General features: G+C 39.0%; 1 non-coding gene across 1 annotated transcript; it reads left to right on the top strand.

Moving 5' to 3' along the window:
• Positions 1-15,594: 15,594 nt before the first annotated feature.
• Positions 15,595-15,669, top strand: Trnas-cga. The gene has a single exon. It is a non-coding gene; the product is annotated as a tRNA-Ser (tRNA).
• The last annotated feature ends 846 nt before the right edge of the window (positions 15,670-16,515 follow it).

Below are 16,515 nucleotides of genomic sequence, written 5' to 3'. Positions count from 1 at the left end.
ATATTGCACAGTATAATGACTGAAGGTTTTGGAAAGGACAGCTATGGAACACATTTGTTATACACATTTCACTACCTATTAATTCGAGGTTCACTACTTTTCAGCATAAAATGCATTTCTCTTTTCAGCTTAATAATCCATTTTTATATATTTTTTGCAGGAGAAATTATTTATGAGATTAATGTGCTATAAGCAGTTGTTCATTAAATCTATGAATGTGGTTACATATACTCTACTTGTTTCATAATCTTGCCACAGCTGACTTATGACGAATGACGTTACACATTTTTCATTTGTACCAATAACCCAGAAGCAAATTCTTCTCTCTTGCTTTCCCCTATAATTACCCTAAGCAATACATTGCTAACAAAAAAATGTATTACCAGTCCCAAATAATGTCACTAGTTTAAGAGAATTCTGAATAATACTGATCAGCTCTGAATAGTATGTCACTTCAGTAATGACTTCTTAATGATACAAAAAAAAATACAATAATGCTGTGTAACTGGCAAATAACTGCCATTGTTTATTGTAATGAGACTACTTATAATGCCCATGATTATTAATGCTATGACTGTAATTAACTGATTTTTAATCATGACTTCTTAATGGTGTGTATCACAAGTTTCAAATAATGCACTCATTTAAGAAAGTTCTGAATAATACTGAATGATGAACAATGTTTTATACTATTCAATACTTACTGGCCACTGAGTGCCAATAATTAAGTCACTAAATGAATTACGTTAATAATTATGCCATTAATTAGCTCCTGTTTTCAATTATGACTTTTCATGTTCTATAACTGGCCACTGAGTGCCAACAATTAATGTCACTAAATGAATTACGTTAATAATTATGCCATTAATTAGCTCTTGTTTTCAATGTTGACTTTGCATGTTTTGGTAAATGGCTAAGGAGCGCCAATAATTTGTATCACTCAATGTATTATGTTAATGCTAGGCCAATAATTGACTCTCATTTTCAATGAAGACTTCTAATGAACATTATTCTGTCATACTAAATATGTTTTGTAACTGGCCAAGGACTGCCACTGTTTATTGTAATACGATTACCCATGATGCCAATAATTTAATTTTATGAACATTATTCTGTAATACTACATACTTGGTACAGAAATGTTCAATAACTTGGCTATGAATGCCGCAAACTACTACTGTAATTCTCAATGAAGCCTATTATGTGACTTAATGTCCTTCACCTTATGAGCTAACTACCCTGAATTACTGCAATGTCCATTTGTCCTGTCCATCCTCATGATCATGGAGCACTATATTTGGTTTTTGCACTAATTCTACGTTGGTGTGCCTTGTAAGAGCGTGGTGTTGACACGACATGCTGTCCACCACCGTGAGCGATGAAGACGTTATTATGGTCCCACTGTTTGGTGTACCTAATGTACTGCCAAAATGAAAACATGGAATATTACTACGACAGTTCAGTGTCTTGGCTACGCTGATAAATTCTGATGGGAAAAGAACTTCAAATTGTGTCACTTGGTGTTGTACTTCTGTGGAAAGATATGGACTTTCAGAACAGCTGTGTGCAATCTAAAGTGCTACAACCATGATGCAATCCTTCCCTTTCCTATCCTAATTCTTGTCACATAGTGAAAACCATTTTTTGCTAACATCATTTATGTTCATGGGCTATACATTTTTTTCGATTTGCTGAACTCCAGTGCAAGTACACTTATGTCACTTGTCGACATGATTTTTTTTGTCATTATGTTTATTTGTTATGAAAATGCTAAAGACATTTTTCCGATTTGTTCTGAAGTACAGTATATGTGCATTCTTGTCTTTTATATTGTATATACATTTTTATTTTGATGATATGTTCTGAACTACAGTGCATGTGCACTTATGTTATGTGTTACTATGTTTTCTACTGAACTTCAGTGCCTGTGGACTTTTCTCATTTTTCAATATGATTTGTACTCATTCCGTATGTTCAATACTTCAGTGCGTATGCACTTATGTCATTTGTTACTCATTGTATATACATTTCGTCATTTGCTGATATGTTCTCAACTGCAGTGCATGTGCGCTCATGTCACTTGTCAACATGATTTTTTGCCATTCTGTTTATTTGTTCTGAAAATGCTAAAGAATTTTTTCAGTGCGTGTGCACTTCGTTATCTGTCAAATAATTTGTATATACATTTTTCTGATCTGCGAATATGTTTTGTACTCATATCTTGTCTTTGTCTGAAATGTTTTGTACTCGGTGCATGTGCCCAACATTTAATTCATGTATCTAAATATTCTGTAAATTGTACAAGTTGATTAATTAAAGAAAAAATTTTGCCGCGCTTGGCAAGTCCAAATGACTCACCATCGCTGCCAAATTTTTGCCCCCCCAGTGGAGGGTTATGAAACACGTATGTTGTGTGGCGGCGATGGCGAGGCATTGCAGAGTCTCTTACCAGAGAGTCATTTATCGCGGCTAGTCTGCGCTTGACCGCGCGAGAGTTGCGAGCGGGACTCTGTCAGTAGTAGTCGTGCAGTACAGTTGCGAGCAGTAGTCTGTGGGCAGTCTGTGAGCAGTACAGTCTGTCCGTAGTAGCAGCCCAGTGCAGTTGTGTGATGTAGTCTGTCGGCAGTAGTGGTCTAGTCCTATCACGGTCGCGAGCGGGACGCAGTTGCAGGCGTCGACATGGCACTCTGGTGAAGATTCAGGATGAGGTATATTATTTTTAAATGCGCTCAGCTAATAATGTAAATTAACTGTAACTAATTTGTGCAACAATCGCCCCAATAATAATTTTGGTTTTCAAAGCAATATTTTTAACAAAAGAACTATTTAATTGAACGAACGATTTCCTTCCATTTCCTTTAAAGAAAAGTTTCAGTTAAATTTTTAAAAAAAATAATACTTGCAATGCATTTCCTCCAAGCCGTGGTCAACAATAAGAGCAGAACTTTGACATGCAGTTTCGAATGAGGTAAGAAATTAATTATGATTTTTTTGCACAGGGCCAAAGACCGATATTTCGGTTTAATTGAGTTTACATTGTCACTGAAGTCTCATTAGCATTGAGTTGTTTTTCATTATTTTCGTGACAGCTTACACCTTGAGTCAGATTGCGATTCACATTTTTATTGTCATTAAATTTATTTGCTGGGAGCTTACGTTAGGTTGTATTCTTGTTAACATTCAACTATTGTGTTTCAAAATTTCTCTGGGGAGCTTACACTTAGCACAATGTCCATTATCATTTTTAAATAATATCATTAAAAAAAATTTCGGTGGGGAGGTTACAAACTGCATGAAAATGTAATCACATGAGAGTTCTAGTATAATATATTTGTCCAATGAATACTCGATTATCATCTGCATTTCTTCTTCGTGTAGCAATTTTAGTGTAAAACATTGTCAATGAATATATGCATGAATTGAAAAAAGGAAACACGTACTTTGCGTAAGTGAACAAAAATGAAAGTAAAGAAAAAAGTCGGAATAATTTCAGAATGAAACTCAAAACCACGCGTGCGATATTATATTACCAAAATAAATATTTACGAAAATACGTGTATTGTCAGAATACACAGATTTCGGCGAGGCAACATCTCGCGTCGCAGTTTTGTGTTTCGTCCCGGAAAGTAGCTGTGTGAGTGTAGGGATAGAGTGTCGATCGCACCGTTTCTACTATTAAAATATAAAGTTCAAAATGCATGAAATAAAAACCTAAATTAAAAATTTAAAGAAAACTGTAATACAAAAACCTCCAAAAACGAAATAATAATACGTATTGTCCCTTTTAATTGAATATTAGTAATAATTTAATCCAAGCGTTGCCGCGTCGGGAGTACCGATAAGTAAGTAAAATAAAAACAGAATACATCTAACCATGACGAAGTATGGAATTTAAATACAGATAAGCTACCTAAGCAATGTCGGTAAATATGAAACAACATGAAACGTTAAGTCTAAGTATTAACATATTCCGAAAAAGTCGCATTATAGGCACAACGGGTAAAGACGCCTGCCCTCCCCCGACAGGCCGTTCGCGTCCAGCGCACCTGGACACCCCACACGCGGCGCGGCGCGGCGCGGCGCATCCCGCGCGTCGCGCGACTAGCGCGCGGTGTTTGATGAAGCGCGAGTTAGTACACTGTCATCAAATAGGTTCACGCATGAAACTAAGTTCGTGCGCAATTATGTAAAAATATGATATAAAATAAATGGGTAACTCTATTCTTTAACAATATTATACTAATTAAAGATGGATTGGCTTTCATATTTTGTATAGCACGTTTTTTTAGGTGTTGATGCCGGACGCGCAGGACTGTAAGAGATGACGTCCACAGAAGAGGCTTGTACCTAGCAATAATGAAAGCATAGCTACTGTTAATTACTTAACGATTCGCGGATTCGACGACGCTTGGATCAAGATATTACCACGTTATCAAACATAAAGGAGCAATACATGTAATTTTTTTATACTTTCTACAGAATTTATGTGTTTTATTTTCTTAAGTCTGTAATTTAAGTTTTGTAAGGGTATTTCAGTACGTGTAAGAGATCTCGAATGTGTTCAAGCATTTCGGTTATACCCACTGATCTCAAAGTGACCTTAGATGTATGACCTTCGTGTGTTCTTCGCAATGAATATTTAACATTGTACCTGTTAGGTAACTATTTAACGAGAATACTCTTTGACAATTGCACTGAATCTTTTGTAATTATTTTTGATACCGTGAACAGCATATCCTGTAGCTGTGGAAGAGTTAAAGAGGCTTTGAGAGGACTGAAGAAGGGAAAAGCAATTGGAATAGAAGGAATGAACGCCGAACTAATTAAATATGGTGGCTTATAGTTAGACAAAAAACATTTATAGTTAATAGATGACGGGGGGGGGGGGGGGGGGGGGGGAACTGCAAGGTCTCAGACCCTTGGTTTACAGCAGAAGTAATGTCTCTTCTAAAGAAAGGTTAACGCAGTGACTGTAAAACCTATCGTGGCATTAGTCTTCTAAACACTGCCTAGAAACTATACTTAAAGATGATCAATAAGCGCGTTAAGAATATCACAGAATCTCTTATTTCTAAGAAACAAACTGGATTTAGATCAAGTCGTTCATGCACAGAAAATATGTATATTTTTAAACATCTTTCACTACCTCTATGACGTCATAATGGTATCTCATTTAGGCACAATCTTCTGTAGACTCTTATTGCTCACACGATCAAAAGCCTTCACAGGTCGATAAAGACCACATCGGTTTCTATAACAAACTCCGTGGTGTTAGGGCTCCGTACCTCGTTCGGTGAAAACGGAACCACTATAGTATCAGTTTGTAGACAGACTATCCGTCCGTCTGTCAGGACCCCTTTCCCTCAGGAACGGATAGACGTATCAAGCTGAAATGTATGTCAAATAAGTTTACGGTCCCTTTCTGGCGTAGATCTAAGTCAGTGTAACCAAAATATACGGCCATTTACGTCGCATATTTTGATATTCGCAAACTCATTCATCAAAACCTATAGGGTGCTTCCCAAGTAAAGGAAACAATCCGAATATTGTTAATTCGTAGTTACACCACAAAAAAATATGTTCTGTCATTTGTTGTCGATCTGGCTGTCTGTCCATCTGTTAAGACCTATTTTTTGCAGAAACGGAAAGAAGCATGGAAATAAAATTTATGTCCAATAAGATACGGTCCCTGGGTGATGTAAGATCAAAATATACGACTACTCGCAAACTCATTCATCAAAAAATATAGATGAAATACCTATATACATAATTAAGTTACACCCTCATAAACTGTCATGCACCTATAAATGCTGACAACACAAAAAATCTGGAGACAGTAAATAAATTCTGACATCTTTTAGAATCTGAAATGCCTATCATACCTAAAAACAACGTTAAAATACTTCTTGGTGACTTGAATGCGCAATTTGGGAGGGAAAAGAAATTTAGATTTATTGTAAGTCAATATCCAGCACACCCAAGATCAAACAGAAATGGTGACAGACTGATCAACATGTGTAAAATGTTCCAGTTAAAACTCATGTCCACACATTCCCGCAAACTGCCAAGAAAAGCCAAAACCTGGAGACATCCAAATCCAAACCTAGGCAAATTTCAACTGGATCACGTAGCAGTATCTAAAAGGTACATCACGGAAATAATGAATGTTAAAATAGTCAGAAATGGGAAATTCGAGTCAGATCATTATCTCTCTAAGATTAAAATAAAATTTATCCCATTTAAACCAAAAAAGGCAACCAAGAAATTGATCAGATACAACACCACTACAGCTATTATTACAAAAGAAAATATAGAAAAATTTAGACAAGAAATTGAGACAAGTAAAGAAGGTGATTGGCGTGAACTCAAGATGAAAATAACTCAAGCAGCAGAGAAAACTTTCAGATTAGCCAAGAATAAAAAGAAGACATGGTGGTATGAGGAGTGTGAAGAAGCACTAATAGAAAGAGCTCAAAAATGGAGAAAATGGAGATGTTTGAAGAAAGAGGAAGACCTTGAACAATTCAGACTACAAAGAAAAGAAACATAAAAAATAATCCGGAAAATCAAAAGGAACTTTGAAAATTGTCAGCTTATTGAAATAGAAGAAAATTTCACCAAAAATAACTCTAGAAATTTTTACCAAACCTTTAAACACATACTTAAAGGGTATCAAGCACTAAGCATTTGTTTCAAAGATGAAAATGGCAAAATAGGATTAAATAATAAAGAAAATTGTGGGATTTTAGCGAATTTTTTTGAAAAGTTGTTAAACTGTCCAGTTCCAACAGATAAATTAGAATTTCCAGTGACACCTCAAAATCAAGAGGAAGATTTCCCACCAACAGAGCTAGAAATTCATGAAACCATCAAGACACTCAAAAACAATAAAGCAAGTGGTGAAGACTTCATTGCAGCAGAATAATTGAAATGGTCAGAACCAAAAATCATAAAGGATCTACAGCTGCTTTTTGAGAACATTTGGAAAACTGAAAAGATTCCAGTTGAATGAAAAACAGCATTAATCCACACACTACATAAAAAGGGAGACAAACAAAATGTCAGTAATTACAGAGGAGTATCACTTCAGCCAGTGGCATACAAAATATCAAAAATTCTCCTCAACAGAGTGGTAGATGCCTTAGAGAAACAACTAGAAGAGTATCACGGTGGTTTTCGAAAGGGAAGATCCTGTGCAGAACAAATTTTTAACTTAAAGTCAATAATTCGCCATAGAATGTTAACCAACAAACCTATACTAGTGTCATTTATAGATTTCAATAAAGTATTTGATTGTATAGACAGAGAAACGATAGATAAGGTCATTAGAGAATTTGGTGTTAAATCAAGGATCTGGAATTCAGAGCTAAAAAATTACAAAATTGAACCAATAACTCTGGGAAGGAAAACAAATGGAATTAAGGTAAATTGCTTGGCTTTTGCGGATGATTTCACAATACTTTCAGAAAACCTAACAGCAGCAGTTACTCAGATAAACATTCTGGAAAAATTAGCAAACAGAACTGGTCTCAAAATTTCAGCTGAAAAAACAAAATTCATGACAAATATAAAAAATCCACCAAAATACATGGAAACAAATAGGTAAAATAGAGCAAGTAAATAAATTTAAATATCTTGGAGAAACTATACAACAGAATGAACTAGAAAATCTGCAATAGATGTAAGAATTAACAAAATGGAAAGAGCATATGGTTTGACCAAAAATATTTACAACAAGAAATGTATGTTTCGAAAATCAAAACTAAAACACTACACCAGAATGTTTAAATGGATCTGAATGCCTAACGATGAACTATAAGATGGACAAACTAGAGGTACTGGAAAGAAGGATTATTACAAAAACAATGGGTGCAATAAAAACCACAGATGGTTGGAAAATAAGAAGAAATGAGGAGATCTACAAAAATATAGAGAAAATATCTGAAGTAATGGCCAAACAAAGATTAACCTTTTTTGGACATCTCTACCGAATGGATGGAAATAGACTAACAGAACAAATACTCCTATATTTGTGGAAGAAGAAATCGAAAATAGCATGGATTACAGAAGTAAGAAAAGATCTTGAAAAAAAAAAAAACATCAAAGAATCAGAAATAGCAGAAAGAAACCGTTTTAAAAACAAAATACTAAATTTGGAAGGCTTTCAAAGCAAAAGAAATAAAAAATCGGGAACAACATGGACAGAAGAAACGAAGAGGGTTCGTGGGGAGAAAATGAGAGAATACTGGAAAAATAGGAAACAACAATAAAGGAAGAAGAGGAACTGAAGTTGTTAACGTGATCCTAGTTGGTCAATACGATTGTAAATAAAAAAAAGTTTGTATAGAACCCTCAGGGCGCGAGTGATAGTGCTGGCATATTTTATTAATATTTACGTTGACTTCGTTCTCAGTAAACGAAAATGTAAAGTAAACAAAGGAATTAAGATATCGAATGAGTAGTACCTGAACGGGTTTCAGTTTGAAAAGTTATTATTGAAAAGAGTGAAGACGACCTGCAAAGTTGAACATGTCAGCTGGGCAAAATATTAGATAAATACAGCTTTACAGTTTCTAGTAATAAAAGAAAAATAATGGCTTACCGCAGAAAATATCCAGTATAATAAAAAATCATTTTAGATGATTCAGGTTTAGAGCAAGTATTATTTATGCTGTGCTATAAGTTTTGATTTTGAATTTTTCATAGAAGACACCAACCAGCCATCACTGATAATGCTATGTGTTTACCTAAATAGCGCAGGAGCCTGTTTGAAACCGACAGCTCCATTTTAAGGCAAGGTGCACATTTATCGGCGTTCCCATAAGTTTCTGGTTTCAACAAATGTGCTCCTTGACATAAATAGCCGTCTGAAGATGAACCTGTCGGTTCTAACCGGTTACCGTGCTATTTATGTACATAAACAGCGTTTTCAATTGTGACTGGGTGCTGTCTTCTTCTCTCAACCTGATTTTGTACGCAGCCACTGTCTAAAAATGTAATTTTTCGAAAAATAACTTGTTTATTTTTGACTCCGACATTGAAAATAAAATAAATAAATTCTAAGCTGAGTGTGGTACCATTAGCAGAACGTTTGGACATAAAGTACAATAGAGACCATCTCGAAATTCTACAAAAATAAAGTGATGGCAGTTTCTGTGTTACCTACGAAAGCGAAAGCTGAGTTACCACAAAAAAAGAAGAAAATAAAATTCAAACAGCAGAGATGAGGTTCCTAAACAGGCTGCATAAAAAGAGACATGATTGGAAAAGAATATATTTGGTCAAAATTAAATATTTGCAACATGAATGAAGAAATTCAAAGTTATTGCGAAAATTGGAGACAACGGATCACGACAAATCCAGGCGACAGAATTTCTCAGAAGGTAGTAAACTACAAGTAGAATCTGAAAAGAGATATTGGAAGACTTCGGAAAAGATGGGAATGATTCTGTTTGTGAATTCGGAACAGGCAAGAGCCTAATTCTTGAACGGAAGATGATAACGAATGGGTATTTGCTCAAATTTATTGTTCGGGAATAGGTAATTTACATTCGAAAAATGCTGGCAGCTTTATTTCCTAAGCAACATAAACGAGAGAAAAAGTGTACTTATTGATGTCATCTCCTGTGTTTGATGGTTGTGAAGTATTGTTAGCTGAAGCTGACACCATTGCTTTAATTTTAAAATAGCTTTGATATTTTCGTATATAGGGTACTAATGGAATTTTATGCAGTTGATGCAATATGGACCAGAAATTCTTCATTTTATTCTATTTACAGGGGAATTACGTGCAGTTAACTGTCACATCGGTATATTTGAGCCCCTTCTGAAATGAAAATTACATTTTAGTTTTATTTATTTTTAATTTTTAAGACAAAGTTATTGGTAGTGTTATTGGCCTCGTAATACACGCTGATCTGAACAACAATATAGTGTACTTCCATCTGAAGACGGACCTAGTGCGCCTAAAACCAGTAAACACAATTCTCGGTAAATTCTCTGAAGATCAGTTATGATCTTTTATGTTCATTGATATGAAGTTACTTGTATTTTCACAGTGGCTTGGATCATTGGTTGACATCAGCTTTCGAAATCTTGTGAGGATATTGCTAAATTCGACTATTGAAATTAAGGTGTGAGTAACTACGAATTTTTTTTTTTTTTTTTCTTGAAAGTCTTTTCGGGTTTGCTGCCGGATCCTAAAATCAACTTGACTCGATATTTCGGCGATCCAACTGTTCGCCATCTTCAGGGAATGCTGCGGGACTCATCAGCAGAAGCAGCATTCCCTGAAGATGGCGAACAGTTGGATCGCCGAAATATCGAGTCAAGTTGATTTTAGGATCCGGCAGCAAACCCGAAAAGACTTTCAAGACTTATTACGCCGGGAAAGCCTACGTAGTTACGAATTTTTTTGTCATGTAGTATTTCGGTTAGGTGCAACTACACGAACAAAATAAAGTACTTAAGGTAATGCCTGGTTGTCATCTATTTGAGACATTATGACACTTTCCTTTCAGTATTACATTTCATATATATGTGCTGATCGGTGAGAGAAACCCGGCTTCTTTAAGTTTAATGCCGAAATTTGCCCATTCAAAATGGAAATAAATTGCAATCTTCTTGGATGTTATTGTTGTGCTTTTGCTTTTATTGCGATTATTGGAAAACAGTTGAATACAAAGACCGCCAGCATATTGCCACAATGAATGAAATGTACCTGGGAAAATCTGCAAATATTTATCTCTGTGTGGCTACACAGTACATAATTCAAATTTGTGAGCGAATATAAATTTTATAAACTCGCGAAATCTATAGCTTCCGCTTTTCTCCTCCCTTCTTCGCCAAGCCACTCCACATTCCTCCCCACCGCCCACCCTCCCCTCGTATTCTCCTTCTCTCTCTCTCTCTCTCTCTTTCTCTCTATCTCCCCCTCACGGACACACACACACACACACACACACACACACACCACACACACACACACACACACACACACACACGAGAGTGTTTGCACACATAAAGAAAAATAATGACAGAGGAACAAATCAGGAAGCCGGAGTACATCGAATTCTGTTAGACGCGCAGAATCTCAGAGAAATATTTATTTTTTAATGTCAATCAGTAAAATCAAAGATCCATATCAAATAAATCATCCTTAACTGCATGTTACGGCAAGCGGAAAGTCGCTGTAGAGGTAACAGACTAAGAAGAGAATTTCTTATTTTTTGCTCAGAACACATTGTAGGAATCACGCGTTAGAATACCTCTAAAACTCTTTATTTACCTTATTCTCAAATGTTGAAATATGTGTGAATTCCTAAGGGACCAAACTGTTGAGATCATCGGTCTCTAGTCTTGCACACTACTTAAACTAACTTATACTGATACACACACCCATGCCCGAGGGAGGACTCGAGCCTCTGACGAGAGGGGCTGTGCAGTCCGTGACATGGCGCCTCAAACCGCGTGGCCACTCCGCGTGGCTCTTATTCTCAGGAAACCAACTTTGCCTGTAGATAAGACAGCGTTCTATTGGAACAGACGAAAATGAATTGATCTATAGCATCCGATACTGCGTGTAACACCGCTGAATATCGCTGTGTGCGATCTGTTCGAGGTAGTCTCGTACCTTCATTCTCCAGTCTGCAATTAGGCGCGGCCGTACTAAGGGGTAGTGAGATAGGTCACTGACAATGGTGCAGTCATAGAGGGGTCCAAAAAGTAATCGATGAAAAAACCAAGGAAGAAATACTGTTGAGAATTATTGGCAAGAAGAACGTGAGTCTTCCGAAGTTCGCGTTCCTAGCTTCTGTCTGCGAGACGAGGCCTTTCCCTCTGCACGGGACTGTAATCGCACGCTGTTGTCACAGTGTCGGTTCTGCTGTGTCATTTAGTCCCTGTGACTACTACCTAACAGACAGCTGTCACTAAAATGGTTTACGTGGCAATAGCCGCCCTCAAGCGTTCGTGAATGAGAAGTTGGTCGATCTTTATGAGGCCACAGCTTGGAATTCCATGTTCCACAGCATTCCGTAGGGTGAAAGACTGAACAAGAAAAGTCAGATTTTTCATCCATGAAGAGGAACGTGGCCAAAGAGATCAAAAAGATCACGTTCTACGTTACAAGTAGAACATGGGGCGCCACACTGGATTTCACGGCTTTCAGTTGAAGCCCATGTTTGGTAAGTTTTAAACACAAATAAAGAAACACATTTTGCATCACGTCGGTACCGGCAGTTCCGGAACATTTACAGAAAACGTGATTAAAGATCAACATAAACATCATTTCCGCCCTTTTTATTGTTCTCCAAAACCACACATTGCATGTTGTAACAATATACAGCGAAACATTCAGAAGTGGTGGTCCAGATTGCTGTACCCACCGGTACCTTTAATACGCAGTAGCAGGTTCTCTTACATTGATGCATGCCTGTATTCGTCGTGGCATACTATTCAGAAGTTCATCAAGGCACTGTTGGTCCAGATTGTCTCACTCCTCAACGGCGATTCTGCGTAGATCCCTCAGAGTGGTTGGTGGGTCACGTCGTCCATAGACAGGCCTTTCAATCTATCCCAGGCATGTTCGATAGGGTTCATGTCTGCAGAACATGGGCCGAGCGGTTCTAGGCGCTACAGTCTGGAGCCGCGCTACCGCTCTGGTCGCAGGTTAGAATCCTGCCTCGGGCATGGATGTGTGTGATGTCCTTAGGTTAGTTAGGTTTAAGTAGTTCTAAGTTCTAGGGGACTGATGACCTGAGCAGTTAAGTCCCATAGTGCTCAGAGCCATTTGAACCATTTTTTTGCAGAACATGCTGGACACTCTTGTCGCGCGACGTCGTTATCCTGAAGGAACTCATAAACAAAATGTGCTGGATGGGCGTGCGAATTGCCAATAAGTTGCCAATATGTCGTCGATATGGTTGCACTCTCGGTCGGAGGATGCCATTCACGTATCGTACAGCCATTACGGCGCCTTTCATAACCACCAGCGGCGTACGTCTGCCCCATATAATGCCACCCCAAAACAGCAGGAACCTCCACCTTGCTGCACTCGCTGGACAGTGTGTCTTATGCGTTCAGCCAGACTGGATTGCCTCCAAACACGTCTCCAACGATTGTCTGGTTGAAGGCACATGCGACACTCATCGGTGAAGAGAACGTGATGAAAATCCTGAGCGGCCCATTAGGCATATTTTTGGGCCCGTCTGTGCCACGCTGCATGGTGATGTGGTTGCAAAGATGGACCTCGCTATGGACGTCAGGAGTGATGTTGCGCATCATGCAGCCTATTGTCCACAGTTTGAGACGTAAGACGACGTCTTGTGGCTGCACAAAAAGCGTTATTGAACATGGTGGCTTTTCTGTCAGGGTTCCTGCGAGCCGTAGGTAGCGCTCATCCACTGCAGTAGTAGCCCTCGGGTGGCCTGAGCGAGCATGTCATCGACAGTTCCTGTCTCTCTTTATCTGCTCCACGTCCGAACAACATCGCTTTGGCTCACTCCGAGACGCCCTTGTTGAGAGCCCTTCCTGGCACAAAGTAACAATGCGGACGCGATCGAATTGCGGTATTGACTGTCTAGGCATGGTTGAACAAGAGGCTACACGAGCCGTGTACCTCCTTCCTGGTGGAATGACTGGAATTGATCGGTTGCCGGACCCTCTCCGTCTAATAGGCACTGCTCATACATGGTTGTTTACGTCGTTGGGAGGGTTTAGTGACATCTCTGGTCGAAGGGACTGTGTCTGTGACACAACATCAACAGTCAACGTCTGTCTTCAGCAGCTCTGGGAACTGGCTGACGCAAAACTTTTTTTCATGTGTGTATTACAACTTACGTCCCGTGAGTATGTAGTGTTTCAGATTATCAGATCCCTGAGGATTTCTCGAAAACGCTTCGTTATTGGTACAATTTGTTACAATAAAATAACGGGAAACTACATGTTAGTGGTTACAGAACGTTCAAAATTGTTTATGTCTGCATATTGTCTTGCGTGTTATGGAAGCATGCTGTCTCAAAGCAATGCCACCAATAAGGATGACCAAAAATGGAACGTTCTTGACATGATCTGTTAATAATATATAGCCGACTAAAACCTTCAGCAGATTATAAGATAAGATATTTACTCGGGTTTCATAAGTCCGTCCTAGTACAGTGGATATCGGCGGGGAGTTACTAAGTTAAGTATAGTTACTGGATGAATTTTTCTAAGATTTTTTGGTACTTTCTTATCGATTCGATAGACATGTTCTGGGCTAACTATATGTACAGGGTGTTACAAAAAGGTACGGCCAAACTTTCAGGAAACATTCCTCACACACAAAGAAAGAAAATATGTTATGTGGACATGTGTCCGGAAACGCTTACTTTCCATGTTAGAGCTCATTTTATTACTTCTCTTCAAATCACATTAATCATGGAATAGAAACACACAGCAACAGAACTTACCAGCGTGACTTCAAACAATTTGTTACAGGAAACGTTCAAAATGTCCTCCGTTAGCGAGGATACATGCATCCACCCTCCGTCGCATGGAATCCCTAATGCGCTGATGCAGCCCTGAAGAATGGCGTATTGTATCACAGCCGCCCACAATACGAGCATGAAGAGTCTCTACATTTGGTACCGGGGTTGCGTAGACAAGAGCTTTCAAATGCCCCCATAAATGAAAGTCAAGAGGGTTGAGGTCAGGAGAGCATGGAGGCCATGGAATTGGTCCGCCTCTACCAATCCATCGGTCACCGAATCTGTTGTTGAGAAGCGTACGAACACTTCGACTGAAATGTGCAGGAGCTCCATCGTGCATGAACCACATGTTGTTTCGTACTTGTAAAGGCACATGTTCTAGCAGCACAGGTAGAGGATCCCGTATGAAATCATGATAACGTGCTCCATTGAGCGTAGGTGGAAGAACATGGGGCCCAATCAAGACATCACCAACAATGCCTGCCCAAACGTTCACAGAAAATCTGTGTTGATGATGTGATCGCACAATTGCGTGCGGATTCTCGTCAGCCCACACATGTTGCTTGTGAAAATTTACAATGTTATCACGTTGGAATGAAGCCTCATCCGTAAAGAGAACATTTGCACTGAAATGAGGATTGACACTTTGTTGGGTGAACCGTTCGCAGAAGTGTACCCGTGGAGGCCAATCAGCTGCTGATAGTGCCTGCACACACTGTACATGGTACGGAAACAACTGGTTCTCCCGTAGCACTCTCCATACAGTGACGTGGTCGACGTTACTTTATACAGAAGCAACTTCTCTGACGCTGACATTAGGGTTATCAGAATGAGATTTTCACTCTGCAGCGGAGTGTGCGCTGATATGAAACTTCCTGGCAGATTAAAACTGTGTGCCCGACCGAGACTCGAACTCGGGACCTTTGCCTTTCGCGGGCAAGTGCTCTACCAACTGAGCTACCGAAGCACGACTCACGCCCGGTACTCACAGCTTTCCATCTGCCAGTACCTCGTCTCCTACCTTCCAAACTTTACAGAAGCTCTCCTGCGAAAGCTTCTGTAAAGTTTGGAAGGTAGGAGGCGAGGTACTGGCAGATGTAAAGCTGTGAGTACCGGGCGTGAGTCGTGCTTCGGTAGCTCAGTTGGTAGAGCACTTGCCCGCGAAAGGCAAAGGTCCCGAGTTCGAGTCTCGGTCGAGCACACAGTTTTAATCTGCCAGGAAGTTTCATTAGGGTTATCGTCAACTGCACGAAGAATTGCTTCGTCCATTGCAGGTGTCCTCGTCGTTCTAGGTCTTCCCCTGTCGCGAGTCATAGGCTGGAATGTTCCGTGCTCCCTAAGACGTCGATCAATTGCTTCGAACGTCTTCCTGTCGGGACACCTTCGTTCTGGAAATCTGTCACGATACAAACGTATCGCGCCACGGCTATTGCCCCGTGCTAATCCATACATCAAATGGGCATCTGCAAACTCCGCATTTGTAAACATTGCACTGACTGCAAAACCACGTTCGTGATGAACACTAACCTGTTGATGCCACGTACTGATGTGCTTGATGCTAGAACCGTAGAGTAATGAGTTACATGTCAACACAAGCACCGAAGTTAACATTACCTTCCTTCAATTGGGCCAACTGGCGGTGAATCGAGGAAGTACAGTACATACTGACGAAACTAAAATGAGCTCTAACATGGAAATTAAGCGTTTCCGGACACATGTACACATAACATCTTTTCTTTCTTTGTGTGTGAGGAACGTTCGATTTTGTGAACGTACCTGGAAAAATGGGCCAACGAATAGCAAGAATATCTTTTTTGTCTTTATCAACAATAGAGCTTGCACTAGTTGCGGTAGGATATTTTGCAATTTCCTGTTTAAAGTCTTGTTTTTCACATTTTCTACTAATTCTGCTAATGACTAGAAACAGTCCTCTAGTAAGGATTACCTTAAGGTTTAATTAAAACATGAGAATGATGAAATATTTTCATGTGAAATACTACTGTAAATTTATATCACAGTATTTGCAATGCCCTAACTGACATGGACA

Source organism: Schistocerca piceifrons, chromosome 7, assembly GCF_021461385.2.
Source record: "Schistocerca piceifrons isolate TAMUIC-IGC-003096 chromosome 7, iqSchPice1.1, whole genome shotgun sequence".
NCBI classification, from domain to species: domain Eukaryota; kingdom Metazoa; phylum Arthropoda; class Insecta; order Orthoptera; family Acrididae; genus Schistocerca; species Schistocerca piceifrons.
Note: the sequence above shows the minus strand (reverse complement) of the source record. Positions and strands in the feature narration are given on the sequence as shown.